The 26,316-nt window shown below is 43.7% G+C and overlaps 1 long non-coding RNA gene across 1 annotated transcript in view; it reads right to left on the reverse strand.

The window, feature by feature from the left end:
- The window catches only part of LOC121037730 (uncharacterized), a 79,203-nt gene extending 53,225 nt beyond the window's left edge, over window positions 1–25,978 (reverse strand). The window contains exon 1 of the long non-coding RNA XR_005793948.1: window positions 25,772–25,978. This is a non-coding gene — a long non-coding RNA (uncharacterized LOC121037730). The remainder of the gene's footprint in view (window positions 1–25,771) is intronic.
- Between the last annotated feature and the right edge of the window lie 338 nt (window positions 25,979–26,316).

The raw sequence follows: 26,316 nt of genomic DNA on the forward strand, positions 1-26,316 counted from the left end.
CTTTCCATACATTTGCTTTCCTCTTTCTCCAGGTCCCTTTCTCTCCTGTATTACAAAATATATCATACATATTTTTATAGAGAGAGAGCTTTTTTCTGGGGGGTTTTGCCCTATAAGAATGAACAGAGGGGTGCCTAGACGGATCAGTCAGTTGAGCGCCCAGCTTCAGCTCAGGTCATGATCTCACAGTTCATGAGTCCAAGCCCTGCCTCGGGCTCATTGTTGTCAGCGCAGAGCCCGCTTTGGATCCTCTGTCCCTCTCTCTCTCTGCCCTTTCCTTGCTTGCACGCTCTCAAAAATAAATAACCATTTAAAAAAAAAAAAAGTGAACAGAAACTTCCCGAAATGTTTCCAGATCATCACTACCAACAAGGTATGCCTCCCCCGAGTCTAAGGATGCCAAGTGTCGAACCACTGGTCCACACAGCCCAACCCGCTTTGGCCTCCCCAAACACCCATATTCACCAATTTTCTGGAATGAGTCTAGGATAGAGCATTCCAATCGGAAGAATTTCAATTGTCTCGTGACATGCTTGTTCTTTGCCAGAAATGTCCAGAACATCAATTGCTTTCATGTCACACACTCTAACACAAAAAGATATTTATAATTTCTCCTATCATTGTAGCTTAAATTCCCCCCCTACTTTAATGTATGACTCATAAAGAAAAAAAAATATGGAAACATTAGTTTGACCCCAAATTATTTACTCAATAAGTTCCAGGCAAAAATCTGGACACTAAGATATAGTAATACATTTTAAAAAGATAAAAATTTGTGTCCTTATAGAGTTTATATTTTTTTGGAGTATAGTGCATTAAAAATATGTAAGGAAAATATCAAGTAAATCAGTAAACTAAAGCAAAAAAAAGAGAATAGGTCTTCAGAAGGGTTTATAGTTTTATTTATTTTTAAAAATTTTTAATGTGTATTTGTTTTTGAGAAAGAAAGAGACAGATATGAGCAGGGGAGGGGCAAAGAGAGAGGGAGACACAGAATCTGAAGCAGGCTCCAGGCTTTGAGCTATCAGAACAGAGCCCGATGAGGGACTCGAACTCATGGACTGTGAGTCCGTGTCAGACACCTAACTGGCTGACCTACCCAGGCACCCCAGGAAGATTTATAGTTTTAAATGGAATTTGCCAGGGAAGGACTCATATAACATGTAATTAGAACATAGAATTGAGCAAAGATGTCTAAGAAGGGATTTTATGTGCAGCTAATTAGGAGATGAGTGTCTAAGCCAAAAAACACAGCGCATGCAAAAGCCCTGAGGTAGGACTTCTTGCCGTGTCAAACAATGAAACTGAAATAACTGGAAATAGAGTGAACCAGAGGGAGAATCTTGATCAAGACGCTGTTAGCGGGTGGGTGTAGACCTACAGAGTCATTAAGACCACAGTGAAGACTTTGCCTTTTATTCAGAGTGAAACATGAGGACACTGGAGGATTTGACCAGAATGATATGCTTGGGCCGCTGTGTTATGAACATACTGTGGGGTCAAGCACAGAAGCAGGGGGAGGTATTAAAACTGTGCATGGAAAAGATGATGGTAAATTAGACTTTGATATTAGCCATAGACCAGCAGTATTTTGAGCATAAATCAAATGAATGCAGACTGTGAGTGAAAGAGAAAAATTTAAGTTTTTGCATGCGCACACACACGCACACACCCTTCCCTTGGACTAAGAATAATTTTTGAGAGACAGCAGAATCCAGCTCCGTTTGTAAGAAAAATCACATTGCCTAACTAAAGCAAATGACAACTGCTCTACCCGTCAACTTAGATTTTTCCAAAGAGCCCCCCCCCCCCCGCCCACCCCGAGAGTATCGGTCTAGAGCAAGCTTCCCCAGCGAGTCTGGGTAGGTCCACGTTTCACATCTGTGGGATTCTGAAACTCAAAGGTGCCTCCGCCTAGAACAATGACGAGCACCCCAAAACAAACCGTAGCTCACACCTCAGAATGGAGAAAGTGTTTACTGTTACGCTAGCTTAAGAATTTTCTACCTGAACCAAATTTAAGTCTTATGCTACATCAAGGACCCTTTATATGAACCACAAAACATTTTTGAAAACACAACCTAAAGTCACTTAAAATTAATAGTAATTGAGAACAAGCATTTTTGGATACAAGAGAACTACCCTAGAAGTCCGGCAGTGAAATGGCCTTGACGTTTATTATTCTGAACCTTGTCTATAAGAGATTTCACAAGAGCTTCGGACTTCAGACTTCCTGCCTCCCTGAAATTCTCTTCTTGCTGTTGGTCATCACAAGCTGGGTCCTTCCTGCTCTGGGGCCTTCTTTCCTTCTTAAGATAAGATATACGATCAGGTCTCCATGTTTTTCCTTTCGTAGTGATATTTTCAGTTTGGTTTTCGTAAATCTCTCTTCTTTTTTTTTTTTAATTTTTTTTTCTTAACGTTTATTTATTTTTTGAGACAGGGAGAGACAGAGCATGAACGGGGGAGGGTCAGAGAGAGGGAGACACAAAATCTGAAACAGGCTCCAGGCTCTGAGCTGTCAGCACAGAGCCTGACGCGGGGCTCGAACTCACGGACCGCGAGATCATGACCTGAGCTGAAGTCGGCCGCTTAACCGACTGAGCCACCCAGGCGCCCCTGTAAATCTCTCTTCTAATGCTACTTCTAATTCCTTCTAAAAGGATAATGAGGGGAAGAAAAGGCTTTCAAATTTTCTACACAATAAAGAACTCTGTTATTTGTGTATAACTTTTTTTTTTCCTGCCGAAAGAATTTCCATTATCTTCATGTGAGTGGGAGATATTCAAAGGGACTAAAGGGACTCCTTCTTAATACCGTCACGAAGCTAACACTGTCACGTACAACGTGTTCTTTGCTCACCATTTAAGAGAGCACTTACTAATTCTCAGGTATTGTTGTGTGCAAGGATTTATAAGGAATGGTCACTTTCTTGAGGGGGTTCTTGAGGGGAGATACCCATGCATGTAAATAAATGCATCCTTGCGAACAATACTTGTATAAAATATGTAATATGGATTAGAGAAATGTCAAAACAGCTTTCAGGGAAAGTCGACAGTCAGATGAAATGTCGGTGACAAGATTGCTCGGGTAGGTTAGAGTCCCCAGGGGGAGGGGGGAGGATAGGCAATCAGGCAGATGGGAGACCAAGATGCAAAGGCAGAGGGGTTTCTCTCATCCCTTCGGCCAAGTTCAGTGACCTGGAGGTAACTAGAATAGGGTGAGGTCGGGAAGTAAGTGACAGACAAGAAACCAGCCTTGCATTTGGAGGGTGAAAAGATGTGTGGGCTCAGCCAAGCACCCCAGAGTTTATCTACCTGTCAAAGGAAGCTTAATAATATTTAAAAATTTTTTTAACATTTATTTATTTTGGAGAGACAGAGCATGAGCAGGGGAGGGGGAAAGAGAGAGAGAGGGAGACACAGAATCCGAAGTAGGCTCCAGGCTCTGAGCTGTTTGTTAGCACAGAGCCCAATGCGGGGCTCGAACTCACAAACTGAGAGATCATGACCTGAGCTGAAGTCGGACGCTCAACCGACTGAGCCACCCAGGCGCCCCAAGAATATCTAAATCAGGAAGTGTGATGAGGGACACTCTGGATGGGCTGACGTCAGCGCGGGGCAACGCTGTGTCTAACATACCACAGGTCCACAAGGCTTTGCCACCCTTTCCCCAGGCCGTATAATTCTCAAGGTTGACCTTGGTTCTTTTTTTTTTTTTATTCTATTGCCCTTTCAGTGATATACTTTTCAGAGACCTTCCTTTTATTAAAACCAGACAAAATAAAATGGAGCACACCTTCCATTCTATTTAAATATCCTTTGGAAATTAATTGACAATAATTGACACGTAAGTGTCGTATACATGTCTTGACGAGATTTAACTGATTTTCGTGTCAATCAAGGATGCGTCTTGTGTTTGGTGTAGGTTTTTATTCTTTTTTGTAGGGTTAGACGGTGTTGGTCTGACAGAATCTCATTTCACTGTAACGTGTGGTCAATGGAAAGCAGTTTACGGGTACGAGACTCGGGGAAAAGAGGGAAGGAGAAAGAGAAGTCTATGAGTCAGGTTTCTTCAGAGAAACGGAACTAATGGGAGGTGTATATGTGTATATATATACACATACATACAGAGAGAGATTCATTTCAAGGATGTAGCTCACACAATTATGGAGCCTGGCACGTCCAAAGCCTGCAGCAAGCTGGAGCCCTAAGGAAGAGCTGCTGTTGCAGTTCAAATCCAAAGGTCATCAGAATGGAGAATTTCCTCTTGCTGGAGGGAGGTCATGCTTTTGCTGTATTCGGGCCTTCAACTGATTGGACGAGGCCCACCAACATTATAAAGTCCCATCCCCAGTAAGAAGGGCAATCTGTTTTACTCAAAGTTCATTGGTTTGAATGATAATCTTACCCCCAAAACACCCTCACAGAAACGTCCAAAAGAACGCTTGGCCAAATAGCTGGGCACTGTGGCCAGCCCAGATGACACATGGAATCAGGCAGCCCAAGAAGGGATGGTAAAATCAAGGACAGACGGAATGCGGAATGCATCTCTGTGCAGTAGAAACCGCGTCCCGTTGCCGAGTGTGGGCCGGGCCTGGCGTGCTGGGGACATACATGAAGCATGACCGATCCCCTAAAATACGCAACGCATCAAAAAACGCAATATTGTTTTAGGTTTTAAGTTCAAGACTGAGATACAAGCAAACTTTGTCCACCTGATTCTCTGTAGGTTCTGTAGAAATGTACGTTTGCTGCACTAACGTGCCTCAGCACCTAGAGAAATACTTTCAGGGTAGCTGTTCAGAAGACCAATGCTCTGCTCCTTATGTCCATGCAAAGCAAACTATTTTTGCTATCTTCACAGATCCCAAAAATTGCCAGGGAAAGGATTCAGCGATGACATCCCACCAGGCCCCACTCCGGGACCCTGTCATGGACTGGCGTGACCCATGTGGCTTTGAAATGCTTTTCAAGCTATATTTAGAGCGTCTCAGGATATAAAAATCTGATCATACGTTCCTTTATTTTTATGCTCAATTTCCCACTTCTTCCCGTGTCACTTACTTTCCACTTCAAGTAATACCTCCTGTCAGAGTATGTTGTGTCTGAAGCTCTCCTCCCTGGCTCTCTGGGGCGGGGAGCTTTCTCCCATCGAAGACCACCCTCCTTCCTTCACATCAGGCTGTCTGACCCATCCGAACTCAAGCTCTCACAAGGAGGAGAGAAGTTCATACCTTGGTGCCATGGTTTCCACACTCTGGGGACTCCCTGGAAGCAAGGACATGACCAAGAGCATCGAATGCCCACCTCGTCACAGAGCCAACGAAGCCATTTGGACGGTGGTCAAGAGGAACCTGGGAGAAAGTTTCCTCCACCCAGACGGACACATCGGAGGAGGGGATGTCTCAGAGCGGCACGGGTGGTAGAAGAGTGTTCTGGAAATAGGAAGTTATTTAAGATAAGATGTGAAGTGACGCGCTTATCATCTTGATGAAGACAACATATATCCAACCTTCAAAAGGATCAACGGCACAGAGTTCTCACCTTGCTTTACGTTTTTAAACTCAGGGGGCAGATGTCATCTTTTCTAGACTCAAGACTATGTGAGAGTCAATTAGCAGGAAAGATGAAAAGTAAAATTATAGCGGTATAAAGGGACTTTGCACAATGGCCTGAGAAAAAAGGACCTGTGAGGATATAGATGACCCTCACACGGCGGAGGATAAGACGAATCCCGTTACTGAAGTAACATCTTTCCTGACTGATGAGAAAAGGCATTCTGCCAGCTTCTACTCGAAGCTTTAGGGAAAAAATGATTTTTCTTATTCAATAGAACCATTTTCGAGATTCCTTGACTGTGAGGAAATGTTTCTAAAAGGTTTTTAAAAATAGAGACCTTTAAAAAATATATAAAAGGGGAATTGATGGCTGAATTGTTCTTCGCCCCTCCTCCTTCATTTTTCTGGAAAGCAGTGCCAACACAGAATGTGAATAAATGTATCTATCTGCCGGGAAAAAGTGCCAAGAAATTGCCATCAAATTCCTGGAGTTTTAATTTTAAAAAGAATTAAGGAACTATAACTTGTCTGGTGTTTCTACCTTTGATATCTTCTCGTATTTTCACTTGGCCCCTTTATTTTTTTTAATTTTTTTTTTCAACATTTATTTATTTTGGGGACAGAGAGAGACAGAGCATGAACGGGGGAGGGGCAGAGAGAGAGGGAGACACAGAATCGGAAACAGGCTCTAGGCTCCGAGCCATCAGCCCAGAGCCCGACGCGGGGCTCGAACTCACGGACCGCGAGATCTTGACCTGGCCGAAGTCGGACGCTTAACCGACTGCACCACCCAGGCGCCCCACACTTGGCCCCTTTAAATGGAATTATATAAAAACTACTGAGACCCAGAACCTTTTTGCTAAATTCACAAAAATCAAACAAAATCATCAAAACTCATGACATCTGACCCCATGATAATTGTGGAACCAGTATCAAATGGTCCTCAGGTAAGGACATTTTAAAAATGAGGGGTGTCTGGGTGGTTCAGTCAGTTAAGCGTCCAACTTCGGCTCAGGTCATGATCTCACAGTTCGTGGGTTCCGGCCCCACGTCGGGCTCTGTGCTGACAGCTCCGAGCCTGGACCCCGCTTCAGATTCTGTGTCTCCCTCTCTCTCTGCCCCTCCCCGCTCAAGCTCTATCTCTCTCTCTCCATCAAAAATAAATAAAACATTTAAAAATTAAAAAAAAAAAAAAGAAAGAAACAGACATTTTAAATGCCACTATGTGATTAATTTAAAAATCAGCTAAAACTGGGGCGCCTGGGTGGCTCAGTCGGTTAAGCATCCGATTTCAGCTCAGGTCACGGTCTCACGGTTCGTGAGTTCGAGCCCTGCGTCGGGCTCTGTGCTGATGGCTCGGAGCCTGGAGCCCGCTTAGGATTCCGTGTCTCCCTCTCTCTCTGCCCCTCCCCAGCTCGTGCCCTGTCTCTCTGTCTCTCTCTCTCAAAAATAAAAAAACATTAAAAATTTTTTTGAAAAAAATAAAAATGAGGGGCACCTGGGTGGCTCAGCCAGTTAAGCATCCGACTTCAGCTCAGGTCACGATCCCACAGTTTGTGGGTTTGAGCCCCGCATGGGGCTCTCTGCTGTTAGCACAAAGCCTGCTTGGGATCCTCTGTCTCCCTCTCTCTCTCTCTCTGCCCCACCCCTACTCTTTCTCTCTCTCTCAAAAAATAAACATTTAAAAATGAATGATAACGTACCTTCTGCTACATTTGGTCCCAGTGCTGCAAAGTCGAGCAGTGTAGACACAGGGCCACGTCTGGAAGAGGCCAGGGGTGTTCCTCCATCACCTTTTTGTCCAGCCAAGATGAATCATAGCTCCCTGTACGTTCATTCTGTAGTTTTCTTCATGGAGAGACTGGGATTAAGAGCTATATCATCTGTATCTTCCCTCATCTCTGAACCGTTTCACTGAAGGAAAAACAGCTTCTCTCCACCACATCAGAAGTAGCACCCAGTCCCACAGGCAAAAAGTGACGTAAAGTGACGAAGACATCATTTTTTTCTTCCTTCCCTGCTAACGATCAGATCAAAGCAATCTATTCTCCCCCCCCCAACCCACGTCTGTATCTCTATTTTTCTATCTTTCTGACCCCCACCTCACTCGTGTTTCTGAGTGAGGACTGGGCTTAGCCTTCGACCTTACGCAAGAAAGAAATCACTACTCGGCTAATAAATAGCAATTGAGAGCAATGTCCTTCCATGAGAGGGAACGTTCTCTCAAACCAATACCAAAGGGGGAAATGTAACCTGTCCTTACAGTCACCTGACTTCCTGTGATGGTCTCCTGTTGACATAAATCCTCATACTGCAAATTCTTTTCTTTTCTTTAATTTTTTTTTCAATGTTTATTTATTTTTGGGACAGAGAGAGAGACAGAGCATGAACGGGGGAGGGGCAGAGAGAGAGGGAGACACAGAATCGGAAACAGGCTCCAGGCTCCGAGCCATCAGCCCAGAGCCTGACGCGGGGCTCGAACTCACGGACCGCGAGATCGTGACCTGGCTGAAGTCGGACGCTTAACCGACTGCGCCACCCAGGCGCCCCTGCAAATTCTTTTCTAAAGGCATAGCTCAGCTCCTGTTTTCTAATTTTATGAAACTTTTAGCTAATATCTAACCTCATTTCAAGGACTTTTCACTCCCTCCGTCACTTCCAGAAGGAAAAGGAAATTATTGTAAAAAGGAGACTATTCTTTAAGGAAAGTCATCAGTTAGATAGTGAAGAGATTTAAAAGCAAATCTGAAGAGTTAGAAAGTAACAACAACAACAAAAAAAAGAAGAAATCTTTAGAAATAGGGATCACATCCGTAATATTTTAAAGCATCTCCGTTGACTAAAAGAAATGGGTTCATCAGTAGGGTGCATTAAACAGAATCAATGGACATGATTTCTAGTCTGAGGATAAACGTGAAAAAAAAAAAAAAAAAAAAGGGCTGCCAAGCCAAGCTTTGTTTGTTTGGAGAGTTTCACTCAGAAGGGACAACTGTAAAAACATCTGTATTCAGCTGCAACTACATTTCCTTCACCACAGGGCAGCCGAGATCCATCCAACGTCTCTTCTAGGACATCAGAAAAAGATGAGCCTAATTGCTTTAGCCTTGGCTGGTTAAATAGTTAAGCGCAGGGCTGTGCCTCGCTGTGTGCGAGGGGAAATAAACGATCTTGGGGTGAGATTGAAATGTAGCATCTTGATGGAACCTCCCTTTCCAAGAAGCTTTCCCGAGCGTGCGGTCTGAACCAGGGTCAGCTTGGGGTGCTCGCTAGGACTCTGTGGCCTCGCGGCAAATGGGAGAGGCTTTTCAGTCAGACGCTTTCAAAGACTGTGCCTAAGAAATTTATTTTTCCGAATGGGAAACCCAATCTTTTGGGTGGTGGTGGGGGCGGGGGGGGGGGGAATGAAGCTTTTGGACTGAAGCTAGGCAGTGTCCTTTTGAATTTAAGCTGAACAAAGTATGATCTTATGAGACGAATTAGGCTCATCCTAAGAGCAAAATGGACTAAACTTATTTTGCTAGAAATTGGCTGCTACTGTTCACGGTCTTTTTCATTCCATGTTTCTCCCTCGACGTTCTCGTGGTTGTAAATATAGTTGTAGCCACACAGACCATGCCTTTCTCACAGATGCCTCTTAGTGTTCTAATATGACGTCCCTCCCCCCTTCCTTCCCCAACACAGTGGCCAATTCGAACAGACAGCTACTGGAACATCCGTGAGACATCTGGAGAAGCCACCACCACTGAAATGCTGTGACAAAAGACACTTGACCCCAGACTCTCCATTTTCTCAAACTTGACACCCCCCTCAAAGAGGAAGTCGCACTTTTGTATAATGCCATTACCCTATCCCTTCATATGATGTAGCATCCAACTATTCTATGTAATTTGGAACTCTCTACCTCATTACAATTTTGTCTTACTAATGCTTCCTGTCCATGTTGTTGTGTGTGTGTGTGTGTGTGTGTGTGTGTGTGTATGTGGATGCAGTCACTTATTTCCATTATTGTATCATCCCAACGTTCCTAAAAAGGGCAGAAAAGAAAGAAACCCCCATTTGTTCATTACACGTCAACATACTTCTTATCACAGGTGGAATTAACTATAAGAACTTAACTATTTTCCTTGGACACAAAGATAAAGTCCATCGTGAAGAATTCTGAGTGAATCTAGGGGACAGAAGAAAAAAATTTCCATTTTCCATTAATGGGAGACAAAGTGTTACGTGACTACCACGTCTAAAGCAGAAGATACCTGGACCCACGGATGACTTGAGGATCCCCAAAATCCCTGAAGTGGAAGGTAAAATATCTGCTAATCATGAATAATTTCTACAAAAACCTTGCCTCAGATTTTCAAATGACCCAGAAAGTTTCAAAGTAACTATAAAGGGAGAAACTGATCCTATCTGTATTTCAAAGAACTACAATCCTGAACGGGATCTGGTAAGAGGTAATTATATAAGTATATCCTGCAATGACATATAGACATACAGTTACTTGTGGGCAAAGAGGTTGGGGTGCAAAGGCCCCTGGTATGAATCTCCCATGAAAAAGGTGCCAGAGACCTATCTGCATGCTGACCCACTTGGCTTCCCATAGAAAACCAGACACCATGTAAGCTATAGTCGTCATGCTGTATGTTACGTCCCTTATAATTGGAAGTTCGTACCTTTGGACCACCTTCCTCCAATGTCTCCCTCTCCCCACATGGATACACGTTCCCTGCCCCTTCTGATAACCAAATGTCTGACCTCTTTTTTTTTTTTTTTTTAGATTCTACATGTAAGTGAGATGATACAGTATTTGTATTTCTCGGTCTGATTTATTTCACCTAGCATAATGCCTTCAAAGTTCATCCATGTTGTTGTAAATAGTAGGATAGCCTCATTTTTCATGGCTGAATAATATCCCATTATATATATAGCATGACTTCCTTACACACTCGTCCATTGTGGGGCACCTAGGTTTCCAATGTCCTGGCTATTGTAAATAATGCTACTATAAACATGGCGGTCCACGTATCTTTTTGAATTGGTGTTCTCTTTTCCTTTGGATATATGTGCAGAAATGGAATTATTGGATCATACAATAGTTCTATTTTTAATTTTTTAAGGAAGCTCCATACTGTTTTCCACCAATTTACATTCCACCAATTTACATTTCCACCAATAGGGCACAAGGGTTCTCTTTTTTCCATATCCTGTGCCAAAATTTCTCTCTTGTCTCTTTGATAATTGCCATCCTGGCAGGAAAGAGGTGATATCTCATTAAAGTTTTAATTTGAATTTCCCTAATTACTAGTGATGTTGAGCATCTTTTGAGGTACCTGTTGGCCTGTCATATATTTTCTTTGGAGAAATGTCTATTCAGGCCTTTCACCCATTGTTAATTAGATGATGATGGTGATTGCTATTGAGTTGTATAAGTTCTTTATATGTTTTCACTATTAACCCTTTATCAGATATATGGTTTGAAAATATTTTTTTCCATTCCATAGTTTGTCTTTTCACTTTGTTGATGGTTTTTTTTCCGTGTAGCTTTTTAGTTTAATTTAGTCCTACTGGTTTATTTTTCATTTTGTTGCTTATGCTTTAAGTATTATGTCCAAAAACTCATTACTAAGACCCATAACAAGGAGCTCTGTTCCTATGTTTTCTTCTAGGAATTTCATGGTCTCATATCTTACGTTTAAATCTTTTTTTTATTAAAAATTTTTTTATTATTATTATTTTTTATTGTTAATATAATTTATTGTCACATTGGCTAACCCACAGTGTGTAATGTGTGCTCTTGGTTTTTGGGATAGATTCCTGTGGTTCATTGCTTATATACAACACCCAGTGCTCATCCCAACAAGTGCCCTCTTCAATGCCCATCACCCACTTACCCCTCTCCCCCACCACACCATTAAGCCTCAGTTTGTTCTCTGTATTTAAGAGTTTCTTGTGGTTTGCCTCCCTCCCTCTCTGTTTGTAACTATTTTTCCCCTTTCCTTTCCTCCATGGTCTTCTGTTAAGTTTCTCAAGATCCACATAGGAGTGAAAACATATGATATCTGTCCTTCTCTGACTGACTTATTTCACTCAGCATAATACCCTCCAGTTCCATCCATGTTGCTGCAAATGGCAGGATTTCATTCTTACTCATTGCCAAGTTGTATTCCATTGTATATATAAACCACATCTTCTACATCCATTCATCAGTTGATGGACATTTAGCCTTTTTCCATAATTTGTCTACTGTTGAAAGCACTGCTATAAACATTGGGGTACATGTGCCCCTATGCATCAGCACTCCTGTATCCTTTGGATAAATCCCTAGTAGTGCTATTGCTGGGTCAGAGAGTACTTTATTTTTAATTTTTTGAGGAACCTCCACACTGTTTTCCAGAGCGGCTGCACAAGTTTGCATTCCCACCATCAGTGCAAGAGGATTCTCATTTCTCCACATCCTTGCCAGCATCTATTGTTTCCTGAGTTGTTCATTTTAGCCACTCTGACTGATGTGAAGTGGTATCTCAGTGTGGTTTTGAATTGTATTTCCCTGATGAGGAGCGACATTGAGCATCTTTTCATGTGTCTATTGGCCATCTGGATGTCTTCTTTGGGAAAGTGTCTATTCATGTCTTCTGCCCATTTCTTCACTGGATTATTTGTTTTTCAAGTGTGGAGTTTGGTGAGTTCTTCATAGATTTTGGATACTAACCCTTTATGCTATATGTCATTTCCAAATATCTTCTCCCATTCCGTCGGTTGCCTTTTAGTTTTATTGATTGTTTCCTTTGCAGTGCAGAAGCTTTTTACCTTGATGAGGTCCCAATAGTTCATTTTTGCTTTTAATTATGGAGCCAGTTTCACTCTTTTACATGTGAACATCCAAAAACCCCAGCACCATTTATTGAAGAGACGATCTTTTCTCCATCCAATATTTTCAGCTCCCTCGTCAAATATCAGCAGACCATGCATGTTTGGGTGCATTCCTGGGCTCTTGATTCTGTTCCATTGGTCTGTTGGTCTGTTTTCATGCCAGCCCCATACTGTTTTGATAACTACAGCTTTATAGTATAGCTTGAAATTAGGAAGAGTTTTACTTCCTGCATTATTCTTCTTTTTCACAGTTTCTTTAGATATTTGGGGCCGTTTGTGGTTCCATGGAGAATTTAGGAGTGTTTTTCTACTTTTGTAAAATATGCCACTAGAATCTTGATAAGGAGTGCATTGAACCTATAGATGGCTTTGGTAGTATTGATATTTCAACAACATTAATTCTTCAAGTCCATGAACACAGAAGGCCTTTCCATTTATTTGTATCTTCTTCCATTTCTTTCACCAGTGTCTTGTGGTTTTGAACGTAAAGATCTTTCACCTCTTTAGTTAAATTTAATTCTAAGTATTTTATTGTTTTTGGTGCTACAGTAAAAAGAATCAATTTTTTTATTTCTTTGTCAGAAATTTTATTGCTAGTACATAGAAACATTACTAATTTTTGTTTATTTGTTTTGCAACTTTACAGAGTTCATGGGTTAGATCTAATAGTTTTTTTGGCTTGGTCTAATTGTCTTTAGGATTTTCTCTATGGAAATCATGTCATCTGCAAATAAAGACAATTTTAATTCATCCTTTCTAATTCTGACTCCTTTTATTTCTTTTTCTTGCCTCGTTGCTCTGGCTGGGACTTCCTGTTCTACGTTGAATGGTTGTGGTGAGTGCAGGCACCCTTGTTTTGGTCCTGATCTTAGAGGAGAAGCTTTCAGTCTTTCACCATTGAGTATGATGTTAGCTACAGGCTTGTCCTATATGGCCTTTATCATGTTGAGAAATGTTCCTTCTATGCCTAAATTACTAAGAGTTTTTATCATAAATCATTTATGAATTTTGTGAAATGTTTTTTCTGCATCTATTGAGATGATGATAAGATTCTTTTCTTTCGTTCTATTAATGGGATGTATCACACCGATTGATATGCAGATTGATTTGTGTTGAAGTATCCTTTCGCCCCAGGGATAAATCCCACTTGATCATGGTGAATGATTCTTTAAATGTGCTGAAAATTTGGTATGCTGGAATTTTATGTTATTTTTTTTAAGTCTGTTTATTTTTTTTGAGAGAGAGAGCAGAAGCAGGGCAGAGTGAGAGGGAGAGAAAGGATCCTAAGCAGGCTCCCTGCTGTCGGCACAGAGCCCAGCCCAACATGGGGGCTTCATCTCACGAACCGTGAGGCCATGACCTGAACCAAAACCAAGAGTCGTATGCTCAGCCAACTGAGCCACCCAAGCACCCCTGGTATACAAGTATTTTAATGAGGACTTTTTCATCTATATTCATCAAGGATATTGGCCTGTAGGAGTAGTGCCCTTTTCCGGTTTTGCTATCAAGCCAGTGCTGGCCTCGTAAAAACTAGCTTTGGAGTGTTTCCTGCTTTTTGGTTGTTCACGACAGTGGTGTTTAATGGCCGGTATTTCCCTGTCGAACTTCTTGTTTTGTTCATGTACTGTTTTCCTATTTCATTTAGTTGCCTGTCTGTGTTTTCTTGTAGTCCACTAAGTTTCTTAAAAGGATTATTCTCAATTCTTTGTCTGGAAGTTCATAGATTTTTTGGGGGGGGGGGCGCAGTTATTAGAACTCTATTGGTTTCCTTTGCCGGTGTTATATTTACCTGATTTTTTTGTGATCCTTGATTCCTACATTGGTATCTGTGCACTTGAGTAATGACCCCCCTCTTTCACACTTTAAAGGTTTGCTTTGACAGAGGCAATTCTTCACTATTCAGCTCACTTTGGGTTTCTGGGAGTTTCTGCTGGTAATGTCTTTGGGCAGGCCAGGCCTGCTCCTATGGTCTATTTGAACCAAGGCAACTGTTTGAACTCTCAGGATGGGGATAAGGGGTGTACTGCTAAGGGCAGTTGGGTAGGACCACTGGCTTGGTTCTCTACCCAAGTGAGGCTGTCAGATGGGCTCTATCGTTGTATGAATTCTCTGATCAGGCGTTCAAGATGGTCAGGTCTGGGCACTATCTTCAGTAGTAGGTGGACCTCTGAATTAGCTCACCTGCCCAGACAGGGAGGGAGGCCAGGACTCGGGGCCTGTACAGCTCATGGTCTGGGGACCTGAATCAGGCCCGAGTATGTACAGAATTCCCGGGATGGGTGAGGGCACTGGTTTTGCTCTGCAGAGAGGGGAAGCGACAAGCTCCCTGTTCAAACACCATGTGCAGAGAACTGTCGATTGAGATATGCAGCATCCTACAGGCTCTGGTGAGCTCCCCCGGCCGTATTCAGAGATGAGTGGGGCTGCATATTAGATTCCCTGCCTGGGTGCCAAGGGAGAAACAGCTTTAAAACAAGTAAGGCTCGGGGCACCTGGGTGGCGCAGTCGGTTAAGCGTCCGACTTCAGCCAGGTCACGATCTCGCGGTCCATGGGTTCGAGCCCCGCATCGGGCTCTGGGCTCATGGCTCAGAGCCTGGAGCCTGCTTCCGATTCTGTGTCTCCCTCTCTCTCTGCCCCTCCCCCGTTCATGCTCTGTCTCTCTCTGTCTCAAAAATAAATAAACGTTAAAAAAAAAGAAAGGTAAGGCTCTTGGTTTATGGTCTTAACTCAGGCTGACCTGCAGCCCGAGCTTTCTGACCAAACGGCCACTGGCCGTGTCCTGCAAACCATTGGCTCTGCCTGCCCGCCTCTCAGCTTGAGCACCTCTGGGCCACACAGCACCCAGGAGTTGTCACCGGCCTTTCTGGTCAGATGGGGCTGGAAGACACTCTCCCTAGCAGGTGGGGCTGCGACTCAGCACCTTGTGTGGAGGTAGACAAACAAGGGTCTGAGGGTGGCAAGATTCTTTGTTTTGTGATCCACATAAGGCAGGTCTGCACCCGGCCACGTTCTCTGGTCAGAATATGCCCCTGACGTGGTTCTGCAGATGAGCAAAATCACTGGTTGGGATTACTGCTTGGGCCCTGCAGCTGTGAACTCAGTCTCCCCAGATTCGTGCGCAGATTGCTGCAAGCCCCTCCCCCCTTTCCCATCACCATCAGATTCCGGGTGGCTGGGCCCGGAGATCCCCCTGTAATCTCCACGCTGCAAGATCAGAGTACGGGCATCCAAGAAGGGACCCCCAATGCTGGGGAGGAGTTGCTCGTCTTCCCCCTCGCCCACCTTCTTGTTCTCTTTTCCCACTGGAGGAAACACCGGAGGGTCAGCGGTGACGTCTCCTCGTGGTACGGGGCTGCCCTGGGGGAGGGGAGATGTGGTCCACAAGCAGCCTCCTCTCTTACTCTTCCAGGGCAATCTGTCTTGGTCCCTGAGAGGCAGGGTGCTTCAGCCTAACCCCTGTGCTCTAGGATTCTTTCGGCGTCTTCTTCTTGGATAAATGTTTGCTGTTCTTGTGAAGGAGGGCAAAGTCAGGAACCACCCATGTCACCACCTTGGTGACATCATTCTCCCCGGAAATGCAATCCACTAGGGAAAATACACACTTACAGACGCAAATGTATTTGCATTTATTTGCATGTATGTGAACAGTCATAAAGAAGCAGGTACATTTAGGACTAGGCCTATTTCTAATTGAAATTTATGAGATGCACGTTGTGAATGAAGAAACTAGTTGATGGTAACTGGAGACTTAAGAATGGATTTACATAGCGTCTCAAGAAGGAAACTTGTTGCCGTCACGTACAACAATCAGAAGACACAGTGGAGGAAGAGTCTGGAACAGAGACAAACCGGATTTGATAACGGGAAAGGCAGAGAAAGGGAGGAAGGGGATCAAACGTGTTATTCTCTTTGCAGTTACCTACACAGATGAAGAATATTGCTTCCAGTAGAGGTTTCCAGGGATCACACAGATCGGGTGATACGCCCGTGTAGGGCATCCCGTGTATGACGAAGTCAATGCTGAAGGCCAACCTCCTCACTTTCATGCTGCAACTACTTAATGACATTGTGACTATTCCCCCTAAGCCCGTAGGTGGAACCTGGCCCCAGAGTCACACGCTGCCGACGCATTTCCTAAGCCCGTGTAGCGTTTGTGACAGAATCCAAGTTTTTACCTGCTACTTCTACTGAAAAGAATTCTTTTTGAGAGAAGAAATACCAGAGTCGAGTAAGGAAACAGTACTAATGGGCTGATGGCAACAGTGTGAATGGTAGTCCCGTTAACCACAAGAACAACTAGGTTGGTAGGCTCAGGATTTGGGTTCCCCATTAGAGCCCCCTGTCTTCTTTCAAAACATATTCCTTAGATAAACTATAATGGTAGAAATACCAGTCACGCTCACCAATAGCACCACTAATGATAATAACCAAGGAAGGCTTGTAAGGATGTAAAAGGATCGATGTAAAAGGTCGCCCAATTTTCATGGGACCAGAGTTGGACACAGACAGAATACTGTCTAGAAATCTGTATGGGGCCGATCCCCACGAGATGTCTAGCCAGGAGGTGACAGTTGGCCCTGGTGAGCACAGGAGAGGCTAGCCACGTCTCCTGGTACGAAAAGCGACAGGGGGACCCTGATCCTGAAGAATTGAAGGGAAACCTGGCAACCCATTGGAAGAAGTTCACGTCACTCCTGCAAGGAGGTCTCATCAAAGCCCGAGATGACTCTGCTGTCACCCCCTAACATGGAACAGATTAGAAGCATTGCAAGTTTGGGTTAAATTTATGGAGAGTTTTAATGTCCTGAAGTTTTAATTTGCTCTACTTGTAGCATCTAAGGGTTCCCAGGTGGGAGCGGATTTGTACGTATTGGTGTGAGGCACTGTGCTAATTATTTGCCCCCTTACAAAGTCGAGGATGAAAAACACCCCTAAAGCTGCAAATATCCCGAGGGTGCCTAACACACTCCCCTAAAGGCTCACCTGGTTGGCTGTGCGTTACCACTCATGCTCATAATATCTCTTTCGAACCCTGACTAGTGAAGGTGAGATCTTAACATTTGGGGAAGAGGGAAACGAGGCCATGGTGTCTGAATATTTGGATGGGAATGACGGAGTCGGATCAGCTTGTTACAAAGGTGACAGGCTTATGAAATAACTATAGTAGGAGTTACTGCAAGCCAGTGCAAGGGGCTGACTACCTCAACCTCTCGAAGGCAAACATTTAGATTCAGGAACTCCTAGTTATAAGCTCGATTTTTAAATTTCCTACACATACCAGACACGGTGCAGGTTATCGAAGCCCACCTTATCAAAGCCAAATTAAGGCTCAAACGTGGACCTCTCTGATTCCAAAATGTTTTCTCTTAACAACGATGCCATGGGTCTCTAGGATTCACTGTGGTGTTTGTCTTGCTTCGGTTCCATCAAAGGGTCTAAAATTCTGCTTTCAGGGCGCCTGGGTGGCTCAGTGGGTTAAGCAGTTGACTTTGGCTCAGGTCATGATCTCTTAGTTTGTGAGTTCAAAGCCCCGCGTTGGGCTCTGTGTTGACAGCTCGGAGCCTGGAGCCTGCTTCAGATTCTGTGTCTCCCTCTCTCTCTGCCCCTCTCCTGGTCATTGTCTGTCTCTCAAAAATAAATAAACATTTAAAAAATGTGTTTAAACTTTACAAAAAATAAATAAATAAATAAATAAATAAATAATAAAATTCTGCTTTCAACATTGTGACAGAGGCCCCACAAAATTAAGACTCTCTAGTTTAGCCTGATCTCCAATTTGTCTGTATAGTACTTTTCCGGAACACAGATACATTAACCCTCGAAGGATAATATTGGTATTTAATTAAGATTAATGAGAAGATAACATTTTTATAAAGTGCTGGAAGTACAACAGTGGATACACTTGACCTTTGCTCTTGCAAAAGCTTTATAATTCCCCGGCAGACACAGACATGTGATTAATTCCACTGGGCAGAGGGCTATCATGGGGCTCCCTATACGCTCACAGAAAAACAGTAGAACGCAGGGTAGAAAAGTAGAACCTGGAAAGCGAGGGTGGATCAGGCGGATGCTTGAGGATGTTTGGGGACGCTTGACAGAAGAGTTAGCATTTAGACTGAATCTTGAAAAGATGGGAATTTTGCGTTGGAAGGACTGTGGGAGGGCACAGCAGGCAGACAGAAACCAGCTACTAAAAAAGAAAGGAGCGAAGACGTGGAACCATAATGACAGCTAACCCTGGAACATGTTTTCTGTTCCAAGAGCTTAAACTACTGCCTTATTTAATCCTGCCAACCACCCAAGAAGGTAAGAAGGCTACTGGCCCCCACCTGACAGATCAGAAAGCCCGGAGACATGGAAAGTAATGTGCCCTGGTTTACAAAATCCCTAAACGGTGAATGAGAAGGTGGACCCAGGCTGACACTCTCCAGGGCGCACACAATGTGTTTGATGAGCTACGGATTGGCTTGACCGGACATTACATACATATGAGGAAAGGGGGTGACCAGATGCGCAAGGACACCCGCGTGGGGTGCGTTGTCTCATCTTCCAAGCTAAAGAGGTTGGAGCCTATCCAAAAGGAGTTGAGGGACAATCATTACAGAATTTCAAACCAAGAGAATTAAATGTGTTCTAGGAAAGTTGTTTTGGCAGCCCGCGTGGATTGGACCAAAGGAAGGGGGAGAAATTAATTACAGGGCAAGTTGCAAGGGAACAGTCAGGGGACACAGGACCAAGAAAGTCCCCTAAAATCCACCCAGGTATCTCCTCTGTTGAGTTAGTGAGAACCAAGGAGTCGTAGCTTCAGGAGAAGACATCCTGGCGGGGGTGTCATGTGGACCTCGGAAGACAGCTGTGCTGGAGAGACAGGTGCACGTGTAAGACAGCGGCAGAGGGTGGGGCTCCTGCTTATTACGATCACGTCTTATTACGTCTTATTACGGTCTCTTCTCACAAGTCAGAAGAGAAAAGGCTCCTCCTGTCCCCTTCCCCGGCTCCCACATCCTTGTGCTCTCCTGTTATTTCTTCCTGGTCCTCCCTCCCTCACTTGTCTCCCTACTTCTAAGCAATGCCGCTTATTTCACAAAAGGAAATGAAATCAACAACGTCCCTCCGACTCCTTGTAGCTTCCTTGCTCCTGCCTTTAGCTTTCATTGGCTTCTCAGCCAAACTGCTCGAAAGCGATAGAAGTGACATCTTCCTCCCCTTCCCTCCCTTTGTCACCTTCCGTGGATGCTTCCACCAACCCCCATCTGTGCTCTGCCTCCAGGACTCCACAGAAGTGACTCTGACAAAGGGCGGCAAAGAGGTCCTTCTCGTCATAACTCCTAGACACTCTCCAGCCCTGATCTGCTGGGGTCTCCGTAATCACTCAGTATTTTAGAACTTCCCTCGGTCAAATTTCAATCTCCTTTCCAAATGTACAAACCTGTCAAGTGGTATTTTTTTTTTAACTCGGTGTTTAATTTAATGGGTGGATCTTTAAAGCCTCAGAGAGAGATACCAATCAGAAGATTTGTTTGTTTGACTTTTAACAGATTCTATTTGCTAGAAATACAGTTTTCTCTGCCCTTTTCTGGGAACGTCCATTTCCTTAAGCTATTTCACAATTTAGGTAGAGAAAAAGCTACCCGAGAAAAGAAATTCATCCACGGTCTCCATGGACATAACCTAATGAATACTCTTCCCTTGTGGGGATGAACTGCCTCCCTCTTTCATTTTTGAGAGGATTCACAATGATGTGATGCTGTTGCAATCTTTTTTGTGTCCTCTGGGACCCTAAGAGGGGTGTTTCCTGTGGACTTTAACAAAAATAGCATAAAATAAAAAGCATAAAAACCATTCCTAAAGGGAGTTCCCCTCTACTTGCTCTGTGGGGTGCTGCTCTATTCATGAATCATTTAACAAAACCAATTAGATTAAAAAAAATTTTTTTCCAAGGCCAGACTAAGAGATACAGAGTGAACACATTCCTATGTTGATAGCCCCTCCTCACCGTACAATTTACATAAATTACTTGTAGAGTATATATGGATCAAGCCTTACAACCCCACGCTCTTCTTGCCAGAGTTTATCAACTCCTGATGCAGTTTCCAGATAAACACGCATTGTTCCATGACAAATGCTCCCTGTAAAGATTGTAGAAGGATCAGCTGATACACTCATGACTATGACACTAGTCCTTTAGGATTCTTCTTCTACATAGTGTTTTTAGAACTCAACTTGAGGTCCTCCTCTCCATGCCATTAAAACTGGTGTTCCCTGGGTTTTTTCTTTGGTCCACTGGTCTCCCCTCTCTCATCACCCTGGGCGATCTTGGTATTCTCAAGGTTTTGACAATGTGTATAGACCGGACATTCACAACCCTGCCCTGTCCCCTTCTTTCTACCTGTGCTCAGAGCCATCACCTTCTGGATGCAGAAGTCTGGATGTGCCACAGGCTGGCCACCTGTGTCATCCCACACACCCTAAAGCGGGCCTGTGATCTCCTCAGCTTCCCAACCAAAAGGGGTGCCTCTTAATATTTTCCCAATCATAAATATTAGTGCTATCGGCAAGCCAAAACCTCAAGCCAGAAATTTTAGAGTATCCTTAGGTTACTCCCCCAAAACAAACTCTTTGTTAAGCATGCTCCTATCCCTTCCCCCGGCTCTCCAGTAGATCTCCTTCCCCACAAATTTGTTTCCTGCTCTTCCTGCAATAACCCCTGACTCTAAAGTCAGAGTTCAGGGAGAATCGCTATCTTCTGCATGCCCCGGGTAAATAGGGAGCATTTTTCTTAAAGGTAGTTTGACATATTTTTGTACCCTTTTATCTGGGATTTTTTTTTTCAGTCACCACGTAGGGAAATTTGTGAGCAAAAATATTTGGGTCCAATACACACAATCTGTTGCTCTTGACCAAGATACTGAAACTACGGCTTAAGAAGAGAGCACACAAGAAATACGACACCAGGCATATCCATTAGAGAAGGAACATAAATCCATAATTAAACTGGTAGCCCACCTTCTGCGTGGCTTGCTTGTCTGTACTGTGAATTTGATCAAATCCAGAAACTACAATATCAATCACTTCACAAGAGGGGAGAAAAAATTCTCCCAACATGCATTCCACTTACCAATATGTCACCCTAACGCAGAACCTATCTACGCGGGCCATTTCCCTGTATCTATCTATTCGAGTCAAATTAAACGATCTGGTCATCTCATTTTGATTCCCCGTACGTCTCCACTGCAAAAGAACTCCTTCCCCTCAAAAGGAAAACAGTCCAACTGAACAAACAGAATGATAAAAAGAAGGGCTCATTTCCCATCCAAGTGACTTGTTCCAGAGATATAAATGGGATTCAATTGCATATGGGATGCCTGCGACTTTCAGTTTCCAAATCAGCAAGATAGAAATGTGTATGTCCACAACTTGTTTCGTCTGAGAACCTAGTTGCCATCTGGCCCATTCAACTATGTCTAAACTTGGGAAATGATTTAATGAAGCTCGTTCAAACCCTGTAAGTATTGCCCGTTGCTGATGCGAATGAATAAGATTCCATTTTCAATTGATCAAAACCATTAATTCACTCAACAGCTCTATAAACTGGCCATTGATTTTCACAGAGGGAAATGATTTGTCCCAAACAATTACAACTCTGAAGTGGAAATTGAGCAGCCCGGCCACGGCCCCCACCCTCCCCACAATAGATTCATCTGTGTTGACAACTCTGAGTCTCCTTGGTAAAGTCTGAGTCATTTTATCCCTTTCCCTCTGAAATCTTCTACACTGGGAGCAGGGGGTGGGGGGGTGGGGGGAGGAGGAACCAAACAAACGCAAAGTGTTTTAATATAGGTGCCTCCCATGGGGGTCCAGCTGTGGTTGTAGAACTGGCTTCACTGGGGAACTGTTTACTATGGGGGGGGGGACGGGGTCTAATTGGGAATGAGCTCCTGGGGGGGATGATTTCAGAGTGTGAATTAATCATCCTTTTCAAAGGATGGCACCGATTTTTAGCAAGTCGTCTACTGCACTGTGTGTTAGCTTTTGCAATCACCAAGTCCCGAAAAGGCAGATGCGTTGCTAAAAAGGCAAAGTTACAAAAAGAGTTTTTAAAGTTTTGACTTCGCTGGTACACACATAAACGGGTCAGCCATTGTGGCGATCTACTTTTTTAAGACGCAAAACACCCACATGTGCTACCTAAGACAAACTGTTGAGTGTAAAAGTATTTCAGACTGAGAGCTGAGTATACGTTAGGCAGGTGTCTCTTAAATCCCAACTCACTGGGATACCGGCGGACATTTGCCTAGAAAAGCTTTAGAGTGTTTAGTGAAACTCAAAATAGCAACACAAACATTGACTTAAAGAAAAACAAAACAAAACAAAACAAAACAAAAAAAACAGAGCTCCTTAGGTCATCTGGCACGGCCCAAATGGGTTCTCAGTGTTTTTTATAACTACATTTAGGGTGGCGGATGATGCACTTGGTGATAAAGCTTTTTATTAATAAATAATTCAGTAGCCAGAGAGTGTAAAAACATCGTTTGTTTTGTGGCTGAGCGGCTTGTTTTCTAATTATAAAGCGGCTGCTAGGCCCGCAGCGCCAGGCCTGAGTGATTTCACCAGGTTTGTTCTGTGGTTCCCCATTGTCGCCCTTGAAAAGAACATTCCCACAGAGCGGGCTCTAAAGACAATAAACATCATATGTAAAAAGCAATGACATAATATTCGGCACTGATAAGAGGCTTTTCCCAGGAGCTGCGTGGGACCGTCTGCTCTGGGTGCCTGGAAGGAAGTGTCCACACAGGCAGTTTACTGGGGCCTGGGGCAGGCTCCACACAAAGAGCCCAGAAGTGGCCAGGTCCCTCCCTGCCTCTGTGAAAATCAATCCAAGGAAGTCTGATGCCATGGAACAGTTTCCTGTCCGCTGTGTGGGAAATTTAACTGAGTGCAAACGGCCAGCAACAATGGGACAATATATTATCATAAACAGGAAAAATAGCATTGGCCACGGAAATCAATGGCTGGAGTTCACGAGGCATTCATGAGATTGACAAGTGAATAAATTAAAACCAAAAGGTTAGGACACTGAAAGAGAAGTTAATTTTATGTCTGCCCTGGAGCTCCCCTTTTCAGACTCAAATTAAGACTGTGTATAATAAAATGAACATAAAGTCTTAGATGTACAAAAAAGACTTCGTGAAGACCTACATCGTCCGAGAACCAGAAATTCTTTCATAAACGTCCCCATGCATGTATAGTCGTTGCTCATGGCGCATTAACAACCCCCTTGACAGCGTGACCAAAGACTTATTTAAACGAGTTTCTTGCTTTAAATAAACCTGCTCTCAGCAGCCAACTGTTCATCCAGGAAGTGATGTGACATCCCAATAAGCTGAAGAAGTTTACTCAACCAGAACCAAATGGAGATGTGTGCGACTCGGCTCTTTTTAAAGAACCCGAGGAAAAGCCACATGAGACCCCTCCAAAACCCCAAATAATTATGAACAACAGAACATAAGTAATTCTAAAGCAGACTTCAGCTAAATAAACAATGATCAATCCATTTCCCCGCCATCGTGGTTTGCCTTTTTCAAGAGGTTTTAAAGTTGTTTTTTTTTAAATAACAAAATGACTTTAATTAGAATTCACCACTGAACCTTGGTTCTGCAATAAAGTGTGTGTGACCCACCAAATTCTTTCTCCTAATTTCTGTTAAAGGCAGAACGTTGTTCAGCAGACGAAGCAATGGGCTACGGATTTTGAGACAATTAATTCTAATCCACATTTTGCTACTAACTCACCAACTTGCTTTGACAAGTAAGCATGAATCTACTGCGTGGTTTATGAACATTTGTTTTAAGTTATTCCAAAGCACGAAAGGGTCTGGTGACTGTTGCTAGTGAACAGATCTATATACCCTAGTATTTAGGAACTGTCTCTCAGGTTTGTCTCTGGCAAAGTTTTGCGTGGACTTCAGGGATCTTTCCCTGCTTTGGTCACGTTACTCTTTCATTTTGGACTAGGATGATCTCTTTACACATCATGGATTATTGGTGGGGTCTGATATTTTGGAAAGTTATAGGATTTCATCTTCAGGCCCAAAAATTAGCCCAAGAATTTCTAGCCTCATAAGAATAGTCTTCCGGACATGAAAGCAGAAACGTAATACCAGGGAGCCAAATTCTGGTTTTATTTTAAAATAAAAGGTCCACTATACTTTTAGGAAGGTACAGAGAAGTTAAGAAATAACATTCTTCCGATCTATGTCTTATTTTAAATGTGGCAAGAGCTTAGGTATTTTTGGGGTTTGCTTCATAAGGAGTTAAAAATAAAGTCAGATTTATTTATTTAAATTAATCCAACCTCATTCTTAAACCCTTGGTCCAGCAGCCGGTAAAAACACAACAGAAGCGGCCAGCAGAGGGCAGGATATAACAGCAGAAACCGTCTGTTTATCTGAAAGGTAAATCCTATTAGTTCTACCAGACCAGAAAAAAAAAAAAGAAAAGAAAAGAAAAGAAAAAAGGATATAAATATATATAGTTTTATGTGAAGCAATTTCTGACCAAAGAAACAAAAATGCGGGCATCAAAATATGAATTAAAATGCAGTAGGAGGGCTTCGGGGCTTCCTGGAAAAGCCGCTGCGTTTGGTGACGTGCCCCCAGGAAGCCACCTGCACACTCCTGACTCCATTTTGTCTCTCAGCACGCCAAAACTAGCAATTGACTCCTTCGTCCCAGCTTTTTGTTTTTTCGTCGAGATTCGACGCCACTGTGCAGCACACGTGGCCAGGCTCAGGCCGGCTGTGCACCTGTGTCACCCCTTGGGCCCGGCTCTTGCCCCTGTCCTCCTCCACCTCGCCCCTGCCCCACGGCACAGGTTTCTCACCTTCTTTGCTGTGCCGGGAGTCACCAGAACGTTCAGAGTGACGGCAAAAAAAAAAAAAAAAAAAAAGGCACAAAAGATGGCCCAGAAAGCCCCAATCGTCCAAAGAGCCTGTACCTCGGGGTCGGCCCTCTGGGTCTTGCATGTCTTTTCATAGAGTCATTGAAATTAAAAATAGAATGCTTTCATTTAGAGCTTAGGCGTTGGCCCTGCTGTCTCCTCCCTGGACCAGTCCAAGGCCAGGTTTTCATGGGTTCCCTCCCCAAGGCAGCCCACCCTTCCTTCAGCTTCTCTCCACCCACAGCAGGAACCCCACCACCAGAGGTACTCACTCCCTCTTCCCATTTGCTGGCTTCCACCATGGGACTGGATCCCTGGTGGGGATCCAGTGGGGACCCTGACCCCCCCACCCCCAACCGTTCCTCTGTGGCCCATCCCCCGCGCTGCCCTCAGCTGCTTACTCACCAGGCTCCTAGCCTTCATTACTTCTTGCTCAGCTTTGGGGGTTTTTTTGTGTGTTTTTTTTTTGTTGTTGTTGTTGTTGTTTCAATCTTTTCCTCAGGAAAGCAAAGTAAAGGCCAAAGGCCAAAGCAGACGATTAAAATAATCACAATAAGAAGAAGGGACACACTCCCCAGGGTCTAAGGGCATTGCATAACTCCCAGGACTCCAGTGAAATCACATCCCTTGGTGAGTAAGACCTTGGTAATTTGAGTAATGAGTGGGCTCGCGTTTTAAAATTCATTGTGTTACGAAAAGGAAACACACACACACACACACACACACACACACACACACAACTTAGTTCCTAAGCAGCTGCATCAGCCAGTGAAATCGACATGCACTGCAGGTGAAAACGCCTTTCCTTCCCCCCTACCGACAGTTTAGCACATTTCACTTCAGATATGGACCCAAGTGTGCTGGGTGGCAGCTGGTTTGTACAGAAAGGTGAAATATACCCAGCACTTTCAAACATTCAAGTTCAAAAAGAATGAATGAATTCTTATTCA

This window comes from Herpailurus yagouaroundi, unplaced genomic scaffold (genome assembly GCF_014898765.1).
Source record: "Herpailurus yagouaroundi ecotype Mexico unplaced genomic scaffold, PumYag 164, whole genome shotgun sequence".
NCBI lineage: Eukaryota > Metazoa > Chordata > Mammalia > Carnivora > Felidae > Herpailurus > Herpailurus yagouaroundi.